This window comes from Sinohyriopsis cumingii, chromosome 5 (genome assembly GCF_028554795.1).
Source record: "Sinohyriopsis cumingii isolate HCF-2022 chromosome 5, ASM2855479v2, whole genome shotgun sequence".
In the NCBI taxonomy this organism is placed as follows: Eukaryota; Metazoa; Mollusca; class Bivalvia; order Unionida; family Unionidae; genus Sinohyriopsis; species Sinohyriopsis cumingii.
The window spans coordinates 18,666,747-18,679,249 of NC_142965.1; positions in this window are offsets into that span (position 1 = coordinate 18,666,747).

Consider the following 12,503-nt stretch of genomic DNA (forward strand, 5'->3'; position numbering starts at 1 on the left):
ATCTATAAAAAGAAGTAACCATTATGCCCTTCAACATAACCTCAACCACAACAGTGACCACTCCTTCTCCGAGCTCTTCTCTACAGAAGCAACCCTTGTGTGTGTGGTGTGAAGAACGTGTCGCTAAAACACAAATCGTCTTTTTCTGCAAAATCTGTGTGGTGTATTGTGTCATTGGTGCTACCATTGCCAATTTGAGTTTGCAACAAGGAGACACGATTGTGGATCATTTTACTGAGCAGTTGCATCGGTTACCTTCGCCCCAATCCTTCCCTGAAATATTCTAACGGTAACAACGGGAGTCTTGATACCAACATCAGCCACCCTCCCAACAGTTACCACCAAAACAACAACAACAACAACAATAACTCATCTGACCTCTAGCGACCCCTCGGACAGCTGAACTCTGGAATTATGAATAACCAATTTTACTTAACTTTACCTAGAGTCAGTTCCATGGATGTGTTTCCCCACAACACTTTTTGTTGTTTCAAATTACCTCAGGCCATCCAATTGGATAACGAAGCCCATTGGGAAGTGGATTTGGTCGAAATGATTCACCTTACACAAATCAAAAGCATCACTGAAAAGCAAAACACTTTTGAGGTCGAAGTTCTGAACGATACTTGAATGAAAACGAAACTGTAGATGCCTCTATGAAACGATCAGTGTCCCCCGAAATCAACGGTACGTCTATATGTTGAAAATCTCTGCAGGCTATTATTTTAACGGTCAACACATGGTGGACACGATCGTTACCAAATTCAATGCGTTGTTTGGCAAAGCCTCGGATATCGAGTACCATACAATAGCTTGTCGACTCCTGATAAATTTCGTATGCCTGACATGTTGTCCATTGCATTTTGTCCTTAATTGTTTGACATTTTGGGTGGAGATCGCAAGATGATCAAGGGTCCACTCATGCCACCCATCATCAACAATGTGAATTTTGCGAAATTTTTTCGTTACCATGTAGAACTGAACCAAGGATTAAATTGGTTATTGGTGTACTCTGTTGTAGTGGAGTAAAACGTGGTGGGACACACATCCGCACCGTTAATGCGGATTCTGCCACTACCAGTGACGCGAAAGGTGGAAACAAATATCAATTTCACCACTAATTTGTACATCCTCATTATTTACTCGTCAGTAAGCCGTATTTCGACAGTGTAAACCTTAGTATAAAAGGAGAGCTGGGAAAAGTCACAGTAAAACTCCATTTTCGAAAACGATTCTCTAACGACTTGTAAATCATGTATCCTGTGTACCTAGAAGTCGCTCGACAGCGAGGACATGGTTTAGGAGATACGCTGAAATCGCCGTTTCGTTCGGTGGCTCCCGTTTTGAAACCGATGGTGACACGAGGATTGCACGCCTTTAAAGGCGCCCTTTGACGCAAGAAAAAGAATTTCTCCAAAATGTCATCATCGACAAACAAAACCCCAAAACAGCCTTCTTGAGGGTAGGCAAAAATGACTTGCTTCAAACTGGTAAAGACATTTTCAGGCATTCCTGCTTCTCTGACACCACAGCAAGGACAAGTCAAAAAGAGACGACGAAGATACCTCTCTAGAGGAATTCACACTCACAGAGCTAGAAAGACAAAGAAAAGAAGAAAAGTCCGAGAATTAGATGTTTTAGACTATTAAAAAGAAAACTGAGGCACAGAGACTCTTGCAAATGTGCCAAGTCGAATTGGATCTGTTTGCCATGCCACCCACCATGATGGCGATGCAAGAATCCCAATGGGTCGAATTTCATCCCATCTCCTCTTTGGCAACCTCAGCCCCCATAGAATTTGAAATCAAAGGACAGCCCGAAGATTAGACAGATCTGATTAGCAGTTACTCGTGCCTGAAAGTCAAAGTGATCAAAACGGACAAAACCGCTTCGAGAACCGATGACAGAGTGTCTCCCGTCAACAATTCCATGCATTCCTTGCTCAGCGAAGTTGATTTGACTTGAATAACATCCCAGTCATCAGCAGCATCGATACTTACCCATACCAAGCATACCTCGAAAATCTCTTAACGTACGGAAAAGATGCCAAGAACGCGCATCCGGATGCTTGCATCGTATGGAAACCAGGCACAACAGGCGAGGACGAGTTTAACGACACAGTCCTAACAGCAGCTGACGATCCTCCCAATGTGGGCTTTAACGAGCGTCAAAAGAAAATCAAGCAAGGACGTAGTTTAGAACGGATGGATCGTTTGCATTTGGACATTTGGTTGCAAGAAAAGTATTTGTTGAACGGGTTGGATATCCGCCTGAGACTGAATCGCAGCAGTACCTTTTTTCCATTTCATGGCTAATGCGAACGAATACAAAACCATCATCCAAGAAGCCAGACTGCACGTCCGACGTGTTGAAGTGTTAGCTTAAGTAGGAAACGACATCAGTCACACTTTGAGCAGAACGACTGCCAAGTATCCAATACAATTGGTGGAAGTGACAACCTTCACCAATGCCGCAGGACTCCGATCCAAGATAGAAGATCATCTGTTCCAAGAACAGTTACCCAAACGTTTAATCATTGGTATCGTCAGCAACGAAGCCCTAAACGGAGCTGTCACTGCCAATCCTTTCGAGTTTAAGCTGTACATAGTGTCCACGATCGAAGTTAGTCGCGATGGCAAAACCTTGTGTACCAGACCCTTCGAACCTAAGTTTACCGAGAAGAATTACTTGAGATCGTACTTGTCCTTGTACGAAGTCATGGGACAGGAAGATACCAGCACCAGCCACGACATTTCGTTCAACGAATATGCAGGAGACTAAGCTTTGTGGGTTTTTAATTTCACTCAGTCAAAGGCAGCGAAGAGGGACATTTCCACCCTATAAAATCTGGTCAACTGCGTGCGGAACTTCAGTTTGCAGAAGCTCTAACCGAGATGGTGAACGACATCTTGTATGCCAAATTCGGCAACACTCTAGAAGTCACACAGTTTGAATAAAGTCATTCTAGACTATTAGAAGTTATGGAAGTCACTTTTGCCTCTTTGAAGGGTGAAGACTCTTTGGAAGTGGGACGGAAGGATTTCTTGGAAGCAGAATCAAAATACAAAGAAAATTAGGTGATGGTAATGTCCAGACGGCCTGAACAAGAACAACATTTAGTCTCCTGTTCTGCCAAACAACTAGCAGAAACAATTACAGGGTTGACCAAGAAACATTGCTATGGATGTCAAAACGATCAATGTATGATGATGAGACAAGAAGAAAAATTGGACGAGTATCTGGATGACGCTTTGGGTATCATCTCGGAAGAAGCAGTGTTGCCTCTGTGGTATAAAGACTTGCGTGATCATTGCTCTCCTCGAATGACTGTTCTGGAGGTCAGTCGCATCGAATCCCTAACAGGGTACCAGTCTACATTGACCACGATACCTGTTTGGATAATTTTGAATCGTATGCATTAACTCCTTTTTTAGACGACATCATCGACTTTATGAGACGAAATGCCCAGACGACACGATTCAATAATGTGAAATTACAAGGGACAGATTCCATGAAGTGGGGACAATATTGTGTGTACTTTCTTCAACAATGCAGTCTTTGATATACCTTTGAACAATTAGTGACTTATTTAGATCGTGACTCTTTAGAAACGATGAAAAAGTAAATAGATGGTTTTGTGACCATTATGGATATCTCTTGTCTTTAGTTAGGAAACGTAGTGTACATCAATGGTGAAATGACCTCCATCAGTGGAAGTCAAATTTGACTTCACAACGTTGTCATCCTTGTCAAAAATGTTTTATTTGGTAAAGATGTATTAATGTTGTATTATTTTTCGGTTGTTTGTTGGTTGAATAAAAATGTTATAAAAAATGATTGTTTCTGATTTGTTTTAAAAAGATTTATCACTGTGTATGCTCTTTCACTTCATGCTATCCCTCTACATGAGATGAGCTATAGCATTCCTACCAAAAACCGTATGGGTGTTTTCTATCGGGTCCGCACTTGAGACATAACAAGCACGACGGTCTCCAGTCTGGCCATTCATTGGTGACTCGTCAACTCGTAAAGATGCTTAAAATCTAGCTAAACCGAATGAAAACTGGCTAAACTGTATGAAGCCCACCTCCATTTAGATCGTGTCAAGCGAAACCTGATGCCAAAGCCCGAAGAGATAGGAAATGTCAGGATGTTGAAAGTGGCACAAGACCTGATAGAAGAGGTATTCAGAGAAGAAATAAAAAGGAGCAAGAAGAGTGGACCGATAAGTAATGACTTCAGAAGCAGTAACATCAGCTGCAGCAGCAACAGCAAGAACAACAACAACAACAACAACAGGAGCAATAAATAAGCTTTGTCGACTGTCGTGTAGACACTAAGGAGTTCTCCTTCACCTTCCGAAGAAGCAGGCCGTATCCCATAGGATAGCCTCCAGCCAGACGGGGGTCGTAATCCCAGGCGATAAGAGAGATTTCCAGAACTCTTAACCAACAAAACAGCCCTTTTCATGGCTACCCCAAAAATCTAGAAAAGACATACTACTCTATTGCCAAAATTTGTCTGTGTATGTGTGTTGGTAGGTTACAAAATAGACGTGTGTCTATAAACAATTCGTTTGTGTGGCTTGAAAGATAGTGTGTGTGTATTTGTTTTAGGGTTGAATGATTGGCTGGTAATAAAGAATGTTTGTAGGAAAAAGTGAATGTGGGTGTTTCTTTGAGGTCCAAACGTTCCGTGTTTTGGTTGTGGTGTGGGCATTGTTAGTTTTTTGCGTAACGATTAGTTTTCCTCCACGTCCGTGCTTCAGACATATAATACCTGGGATATGTTATCATTGAAAGGTGCATTTAGAGTTCAGTCTGGCTACCCATCGTTGACGAATCAACTTCAACAAAAGGAGTAGGATCGCTAAACTGCTAGAACTCTAGATGCACCTGGACTATGCATGGCGCCTTCTGGACGAGCTAGCCGTGGCGGCTATTGCAGAGGAAGCCAGGACTGAAGAGGAGGAAAAAACGAAGAAAGAAGAGGAGAAGGAAAAGAAAGAAAGGATCCGGTCTCGCCTCATCATGAGACAGACCTGTGAGGTCAAACCTACAGTGAGGACACTGCCACCACCACCACCACAACAACAACTACGTCAAGCACCTAGATAGAAAACCTAGACGATGAATTGGAGATGCAGCGACGAGAATGGGAACCGCAGAGACCACAACATCCACGGGTGTAGAATAGAAGAAGGAGGCAAGAATAATTCTTCACTATCCATCAAACTGAGGAATGGGATGGTTAAGCCATTCAAGCTTTCTCCCCACTCCCAAGAACAACAGTCAACTGGGAGCATGATTGGGATAGGGTATGTGGTGTGGGAGGCCAGACATGGGAGATGTCATCATTGAAAGATGCATTTTGAGTTTTAAAAAACAGCGTTCTCACGGCCAACCAGATCTGTAGGAAAGAGAGACTGATCAATTTGCTAATCATATATTTGTCTTTGTTGGTAGTGTGAGAATGAGTGTCTTTTTTCCCTTAACAAAAACACATGTCAATTCACTCATGAGTGTTTGTTTTGTGTGAATGTGGAGTAGTGTGACTATAAACACTAACTCCTTTTCTGACGTAAAAGTGTGTGTGCGTACGTGTGTGTGTGTGTGTGTGTGTGTGTGTGTGTGTGTGTGTCTTTTTTCCCTCAAAGAAACCCATGTCCTTACTCCATAAGTGTTTGTTTTATGTGAAAGTGGAGTTGTGTGACTATAAACATTAACTCATTTGACGTTTATGATTTTAGGCGATGGTGTGTTTTTGTAAATAAAAAAAAATTCCTTCTCCACTGTGTATTGAGAGAGAGTATAGTGCTTTTGCTGATATAAGTGTGTTGGTTTATATAAACATTTATTTTAGGTTAGAACTCTAATCGCTGTGAATTGTTAGGTATGTGATATGGGTAGTTGCTGTGAGGGATGTTTTTCTTCACGTCCGTGTTTGCGGACATAGCGTTCGTCAATCGCGCCATTCAACACTGAATAAAAAAAGATGGCAAAGAACTACACTGATAACATGCAGATACAGCAAGAGGTAGTGGATACCATATGGATGGTGGAAGAGATGCTTGTCAGAGGAGGAGAATGAGGAGGAAGAAAAAGATGAGGAGAAGAAGAAGAAGAAGAAGGAGAAGAAGAAGAAGAAGAAGAAGAAGAAGAAGAAGAAGAAGAAGAAGAAGAAGAAGAAGAAAAGAAGAAGAAGGAGAAGTAGTAGTAGAAGAAGACGAAGAAGAAGAAGATAGATGTAGTGAAGAAGATAAATAACTGGTGGAAAAAAAAAGACAGTAGAAGAAGAAGAAAACCCAAAGGCCCTTTTCAGGGCCATTCACCTGTCTCGAAAAAATCCTTGTTCTCTCTTGCCTAATTTGACAGATTTATGTCGATAAATCTATGTATGTCTATGTCTCTATGTCTCTAACCACGTCTCTTTGTCTCTGTCTCTATGTCTATGTCTCTATTGTCCCTAGAGTAATGCGTATTTAGGACAGCTCCTTGCAACACTGTTCCGCCCGATTGAGGTCAGCCCCTTGCAACATTGTTGTCATTTTTTCCTAAGTATCCAGTACAATGACGTCACCCCTCTCCAATTCATATTATCCGTTGAAAGGCCCAATACATTGTCATTATACATTCCTATGTTAAATTTCCCCTTGTCCATATATTACCCCATTCCTTTTATTGTAGGTATAGGATCACAGCACCTTTTAACATGGAAGTCCCATTGTCCGTAGAAAATTTTTTTCGGATATGGCCGCGACGCTGTTTAACATAGAAATCCCATTGTCAGTATATCTCCCCCATTCACTACTATCAACTTTCCGTACCGTCAGCATATCACGCCGTAAAACTATACAACTGTCCCCTAACACAGAGAACTACTTTTAGTAAGCCACCTTAGGCCAGTCAAATCATGGTTTTGAGCCACATTTCGCCTGTAAAATTGTATAAAAAAATTAAAAAAATATTTTAAAAAATCCTTTCTTATTTATTCCATTGTGTAATTTCCAGTCTCCAATCATAAATACTGCACCTGGAGTCATACAACCCATGTACACCACTAACTTATAACAGGGTCTTTTGAACCACAGGGACACTCATGCAGCTCTGACCCGAATTCACCAAAAGTAAACCATGACATCATGGAAACCCACTAACACTTCACTCCATGACCTTTGCTCCTATTAATTGGCTAATTATTTCGGACTAAGGAATATTTCCACAGGAACGAGTTTCCATAATCAATCCTATAATCACAAAAATCAAAGAATTCCTTTAAACCGGGCGTTATAATCAAGTGCGCATACTTCAAATTTATTACAGCATTATATATTAAGCTTTCATGAATCTGCTCAGTTCATAAGGTGACAGACGTTACACAATGTTGAACCACCTTTCAAAGATCGTATTGTGAGAAGGACTCGCATAAAAATGGCATGACGTTAAAGAATAGAAGGTCGGATGAATAGATGAAATGCGATTTTATTAAATACATAGATACAAACAAAGCAAACGTTTTAATGCCTGTATAAACCTCTCTTGTACACGAGCAGATAAAAGCGAGATAGACAAAGACATTGTCAACAATAGCAGCTTAAGGATATTGAAATTATTTCTTGATTCAGTTGATGCAAGTTTCCTAAGTTTGAAAGTAAATTAACATCTGTTACTTTCTCTCCGGCAACACCAACATGGCAATGCTAATGTGTAGTAATTTCGTCATCAAGCACGTAAAGTTTATCGTCATAACTCAACCCAATTGAACTCATATGTATACGCTGTGTGATTTATTGATCTCACTGTGTTCATGTAGTTTCTATATAACCCACCCTGTATCGCTGTTAAGTAATCATCGTGCGTTACTCGTTTCTTGACGATATTTTTGATTCTCTTTTTATGCATTCATCGGCAAGATTACATCTTATCATGGAGTGTGACAAATTCCGAAATGGGTACCGACGACGTCTTTGATTTTCCAATAACCTTATTATTAACTGGATCATAGTATTCACTATTTTGCGGACAATCCGAGAATTCAAATAACTCTTGCGCACACGTTTTCCTCTAGACTTTGTAACAGAGACTATCCGTATTTTTAAACTCTAACTTTTCTCTTCTGCCGTGCTGTTATTTAATAAAACCGCACTAAATTCGTACATCATCAACTTAGAAAACTACAGCACGGTAAATCCGCAGTAGGTGGATCAATCAAATTTGATCATTATCCGCTTACTATGGATCGCCACTAAATTATCATCAAATATTTTCATGCCCACAGAAGACGTTAAAGCTACTAATTTATACGTCTGGTAGCATCATTAGCATATATTTTCATCCGCCGTTGTCCTTTGAAAAGGTGTTGATGTCCACAAGATCATCAGCGTGAATATCTTTCACCCCGTTACTGGTAACTCTCCGACAAAGAAAGCATTTTCTTTCTGGCATGTGTAATTCATCCACGCTAATTGTTGGTTACCAAGATGATTGTTGTTGTTGGCATGTATACTGCTAACCTCAGCACGAGAAGCACCCATAATTATATGACCAGAAACGGAGTTTCCACCATTACCCTAGTCTTTGGTCAACGTGATGATGGTTCTGGGTATCACGTTCACCCTACCCGACATATCAGAGTTCAGCAATGCGTATCACCCTCTGTCATGTTACACTAGCCTCTGGAACCACTGTCCATTGATTTCCAACATCCTGAGCTCCGTTACGTGGATCCACGATAAATGTAAATGGTGGAAAATCAAATTATTTCAGTTCTGATTGTTACCCAACGCTGTTTTTTAACGACTAAGAACAAATGATGTGGTCGCTCCGTCCCTGCTGTTGCCGTTATCCTCCACGTGATACTAGGCTTATCATACGAAAAGAGGATCCTTCTAAATCCTTACTGTTGATTAAAATACATCCGCTTCGAAAACCGCGACAGGAGATTCTTGAGTTCATTTGCGAGCGCCAACGACGTTCTGATATTTAGTATCCAGAGTGAAAACCCTGCAAAACAAACTGCTTAGCCGCGGCACCATGTGCTGAATAAAGATAATTCTCCAATAATCACTCTATTGTTTTAGCTTGATCGTGTGTTTCACTCCTCGAACGACCGCATGGAGGTCATAGCAAAATCAGAAGATAGAACTCAACGGGAGGAACAAACAAATTTTATGTCCACCCACAGACATAGCCCATGTTGTGGATAATCTGTCGTTGTAAGCAGCGTTTCTGTACCTAGTAAACACAATTCTGATTGAATTACAAACAAGGGCGCATATAGCAGTAATTCTCAAGTCGATGTGTGTAGCGATATCATCATCAGCAACAGGAAACACCGGATATGACTGCGGCTGCATAATTTCGCTGGCGACAGAGGCGCTACTGGCTCGGTCTTGGAACCACCACATATTGGTGGCGGTGCTACGATTAAACATTACAAGATGTTTAATTATACTAATCACCGAGAGTTCTTTGATTTCCTCCACGATTTTTGTCTAGAGCTTGTACGTCGCGGGTTCAAATAGACTCCATCCGTTGTTGACCAACGCTATGGCTTTATTTGGTGTAACAAAATTTGCTAGTGGTACAGTTTCTGTCTCAAGTTTTACACGGATCTCAATAAACCTTTATGCAGCTATAAAAAGAAACATCTTCTCGGGTTTAAGAAACCCGCAGATCCTGTTTGTCATTTCATGAGAATCCCTGTCGAAGTACTCGATCTATTCGTATTTTGTCGTGGACTCATCGAATGGATCCTCTTGAAAGAGTTTGAAATAATCCAGAATGTACTGTGATAGCAATGTTATACTGTGTGGGCACGTAAAAAGTTAACACATATGTGCTAATCCGGTTCCGATCATCACTGATGTCATTCTTTTTCCCAGCTGATGATGCAACAGCAGTAGGGTTGATTTTGACGCTTTAAAAGCGATTGGAGCCGATGTCTGCCTAATCTTGGACGTGATTTCCGAAGAAAAGAAAACCTGCAATGATTTTTTGGAGTTAATTTTTTTTTGGTCAATCGTTATATACTACACTGCGCCTTTTAGACACATGGCTGCCCAAAGCTTGCACTTTGTTGCACAAACTAAATTTGTTTAAGGTGAAGATGAAATGTGAATATCTCGTTATTAAAATTCACAAGTTGTCCGCGTTAATCTGTGATTGATATGATTACAGCGAGGATACTTCGGGAATTATTGCCCAGATAATAAATCGGTGGAGAGGGTTGTATGGTCATTAACGCACTACATGATGTCTTGGGAGAAAAACAACAAATCCCGCTGCTGAAACAACCACGGGTATTGTAAGATCCTTCGGTAATCGATCAGCAGATAAGTAAACTATTGGCGTTGCTGATGTCCACCGGAGCATCTCCCCCCGTAACCGCGTCAGAAATTGTTTGACGTTACGTAAAGCCATGAATCGACCAGATCGTGTTGTCGACGTTCACAGGGTAACCTCGAAAGATCGTGATTGTTGACGGAGATCAGCCGCTAAATTTTCACAGCGATGTAGTTTCCGTTATAAGCCCCAAGGGCTATAGTGATTATGCCGGCGTCAACATCAACGGGGCTGTATCGAAAAAGATATTTTGCGCGGTCACGATATGGAACACGTTCCAGATTTCCGCGGTGATACGTGCGATCTCATATTCGGCCTCGTCTTGTAGCGGAATCGGTGTGGCATTACGAACCGTAAAATTATTGCTGGTGCCCTAAGCTGATTTCGAGTCAAATAACAATGAGGTGGTGAATTCCGATATTGTTGGTATATAACCATGTGTGGATAAATCCTTACCGGCTCATGACGAGCTTAGTCGACTAAATCGTGATGAAGTCCACTATAATCCTCGTGCGACAGCGCTCCCGATGCATCTTAAAAATCTAGAATTTCGACGATTTCGTTATCAGTTTCCACTCTGGTGCTTCCGGCTAGCTTATTGCGGAGACTAATTTTAATAGTTAGACCATCTCTTATGGTGATTTATAGTATTTGATCCCCTTTTTGTTATGGTCATTTAGCAATGATGGATCCAACACCAGCCCCGCAAACGAGTTCGACCTCTCTGGAGCGGCTGTAGCATTTTGTTCTTGGTTGGTTGCTTCTTAAGTGTTTGTAATTCTCGAAGCATACCCTTTCAACGTGAATCCACTTTTGCTTTTGCTGTTACTTCGTTGAAGACTTCGTTTACTGATTCTTTGTCTTTGTAGATAGGATATTTCGTTAGCCGTTTTCTTCTTTTTGGCTAACATTTTCTCAACTCTAATCTTCAAAATTACATTGATATATCTTTTTCAGTTGTCTCGATATTCTGTCTTGCTTGTGGCTATTTCTCGTCGCTTTTGTAGATGCACCGGGAGCTCATCAAACAAGACTCGTATGGAAGCACGTTCAGCGTCACCATCACTAAAGACATCCGCGAAATTACCGTATTGTGGTGGTGCAGCCCCTTAATAACTCAAGCTTAATTTGTTGTTCAGCAGCTATTGCCACCAACGCATCATCTTTCTTTAAATCATTTGCCGTAGCAACATCACTGGATTTCTGAGTCGCTTCTGTCACAGCGGTATGACAATATCGCTTTGAAACTATTTACACCAATATGCTCTGCGATTATGTGCTGCTTAATCGCCTGCTGTTGTTCAAAAGATTTATTTATCAGCTCGGTTTGGTCTCCGGGTGAATTTACTCTGACACACGGCATTATGGAATATACTATTACGTTGGATAACACCATACTAATCATGAGTCGTTCGGATATAAATTCCGTCAAAACCACATCGGTACATTTCCGAGATTTATTTTGCGTCCTCATGACACACGAGAAAATCATGTACAATAGGCGTCGCTTTGTGATAACTCGTTTAAATTATGCAACAGTGATGGACCTACAGTGGTCTTGCGTTGTCGTGAACCCAACGCGATTTTCCAGGTAGGAAAAGAGTACAAAAACCGGTGTATTTAGAACGTCGTAATACGACAGAGCGGGATAAACCAAGTTGCATTTTGTTTCCTCAAAAGTGACAAGTTCTCGCTGACCTTATTCAGATTTTGACTATCAGTTTTTATATCCACAAACACCACCACGATATCATGATCGCCTTTGAAATGTTCCACCGGAATAATTTCGTCGGGTTCGTTTATTGTAATTGCATCCTTATCACGCTCGATAGTCGCAGGGTATTTTCCTTCCACGGATTTAAGCGTTTAGTTTAAATCCAATAACGTTCTGTGTTTATCCTAAACAGGGTCGAACATATATACGGTGTCGTATTTTAATCCTTTGCTCTTCAGCATATTCATGAGCAAGTTAGTCTTACCGAGACATGTGGGCTCTATGATCATATAATGATAATCAGGCAATAAAACACCATTGTCGTTGTTTAGTCACTTACTCGGAGCCAAAATTGATTATATTAATATTCGATAAAAAAACACCCCATCGTGAACCAAACAGGAGATGTTAACATTTGAAAGGCCAGGAGTTGTGTGTTAATGATT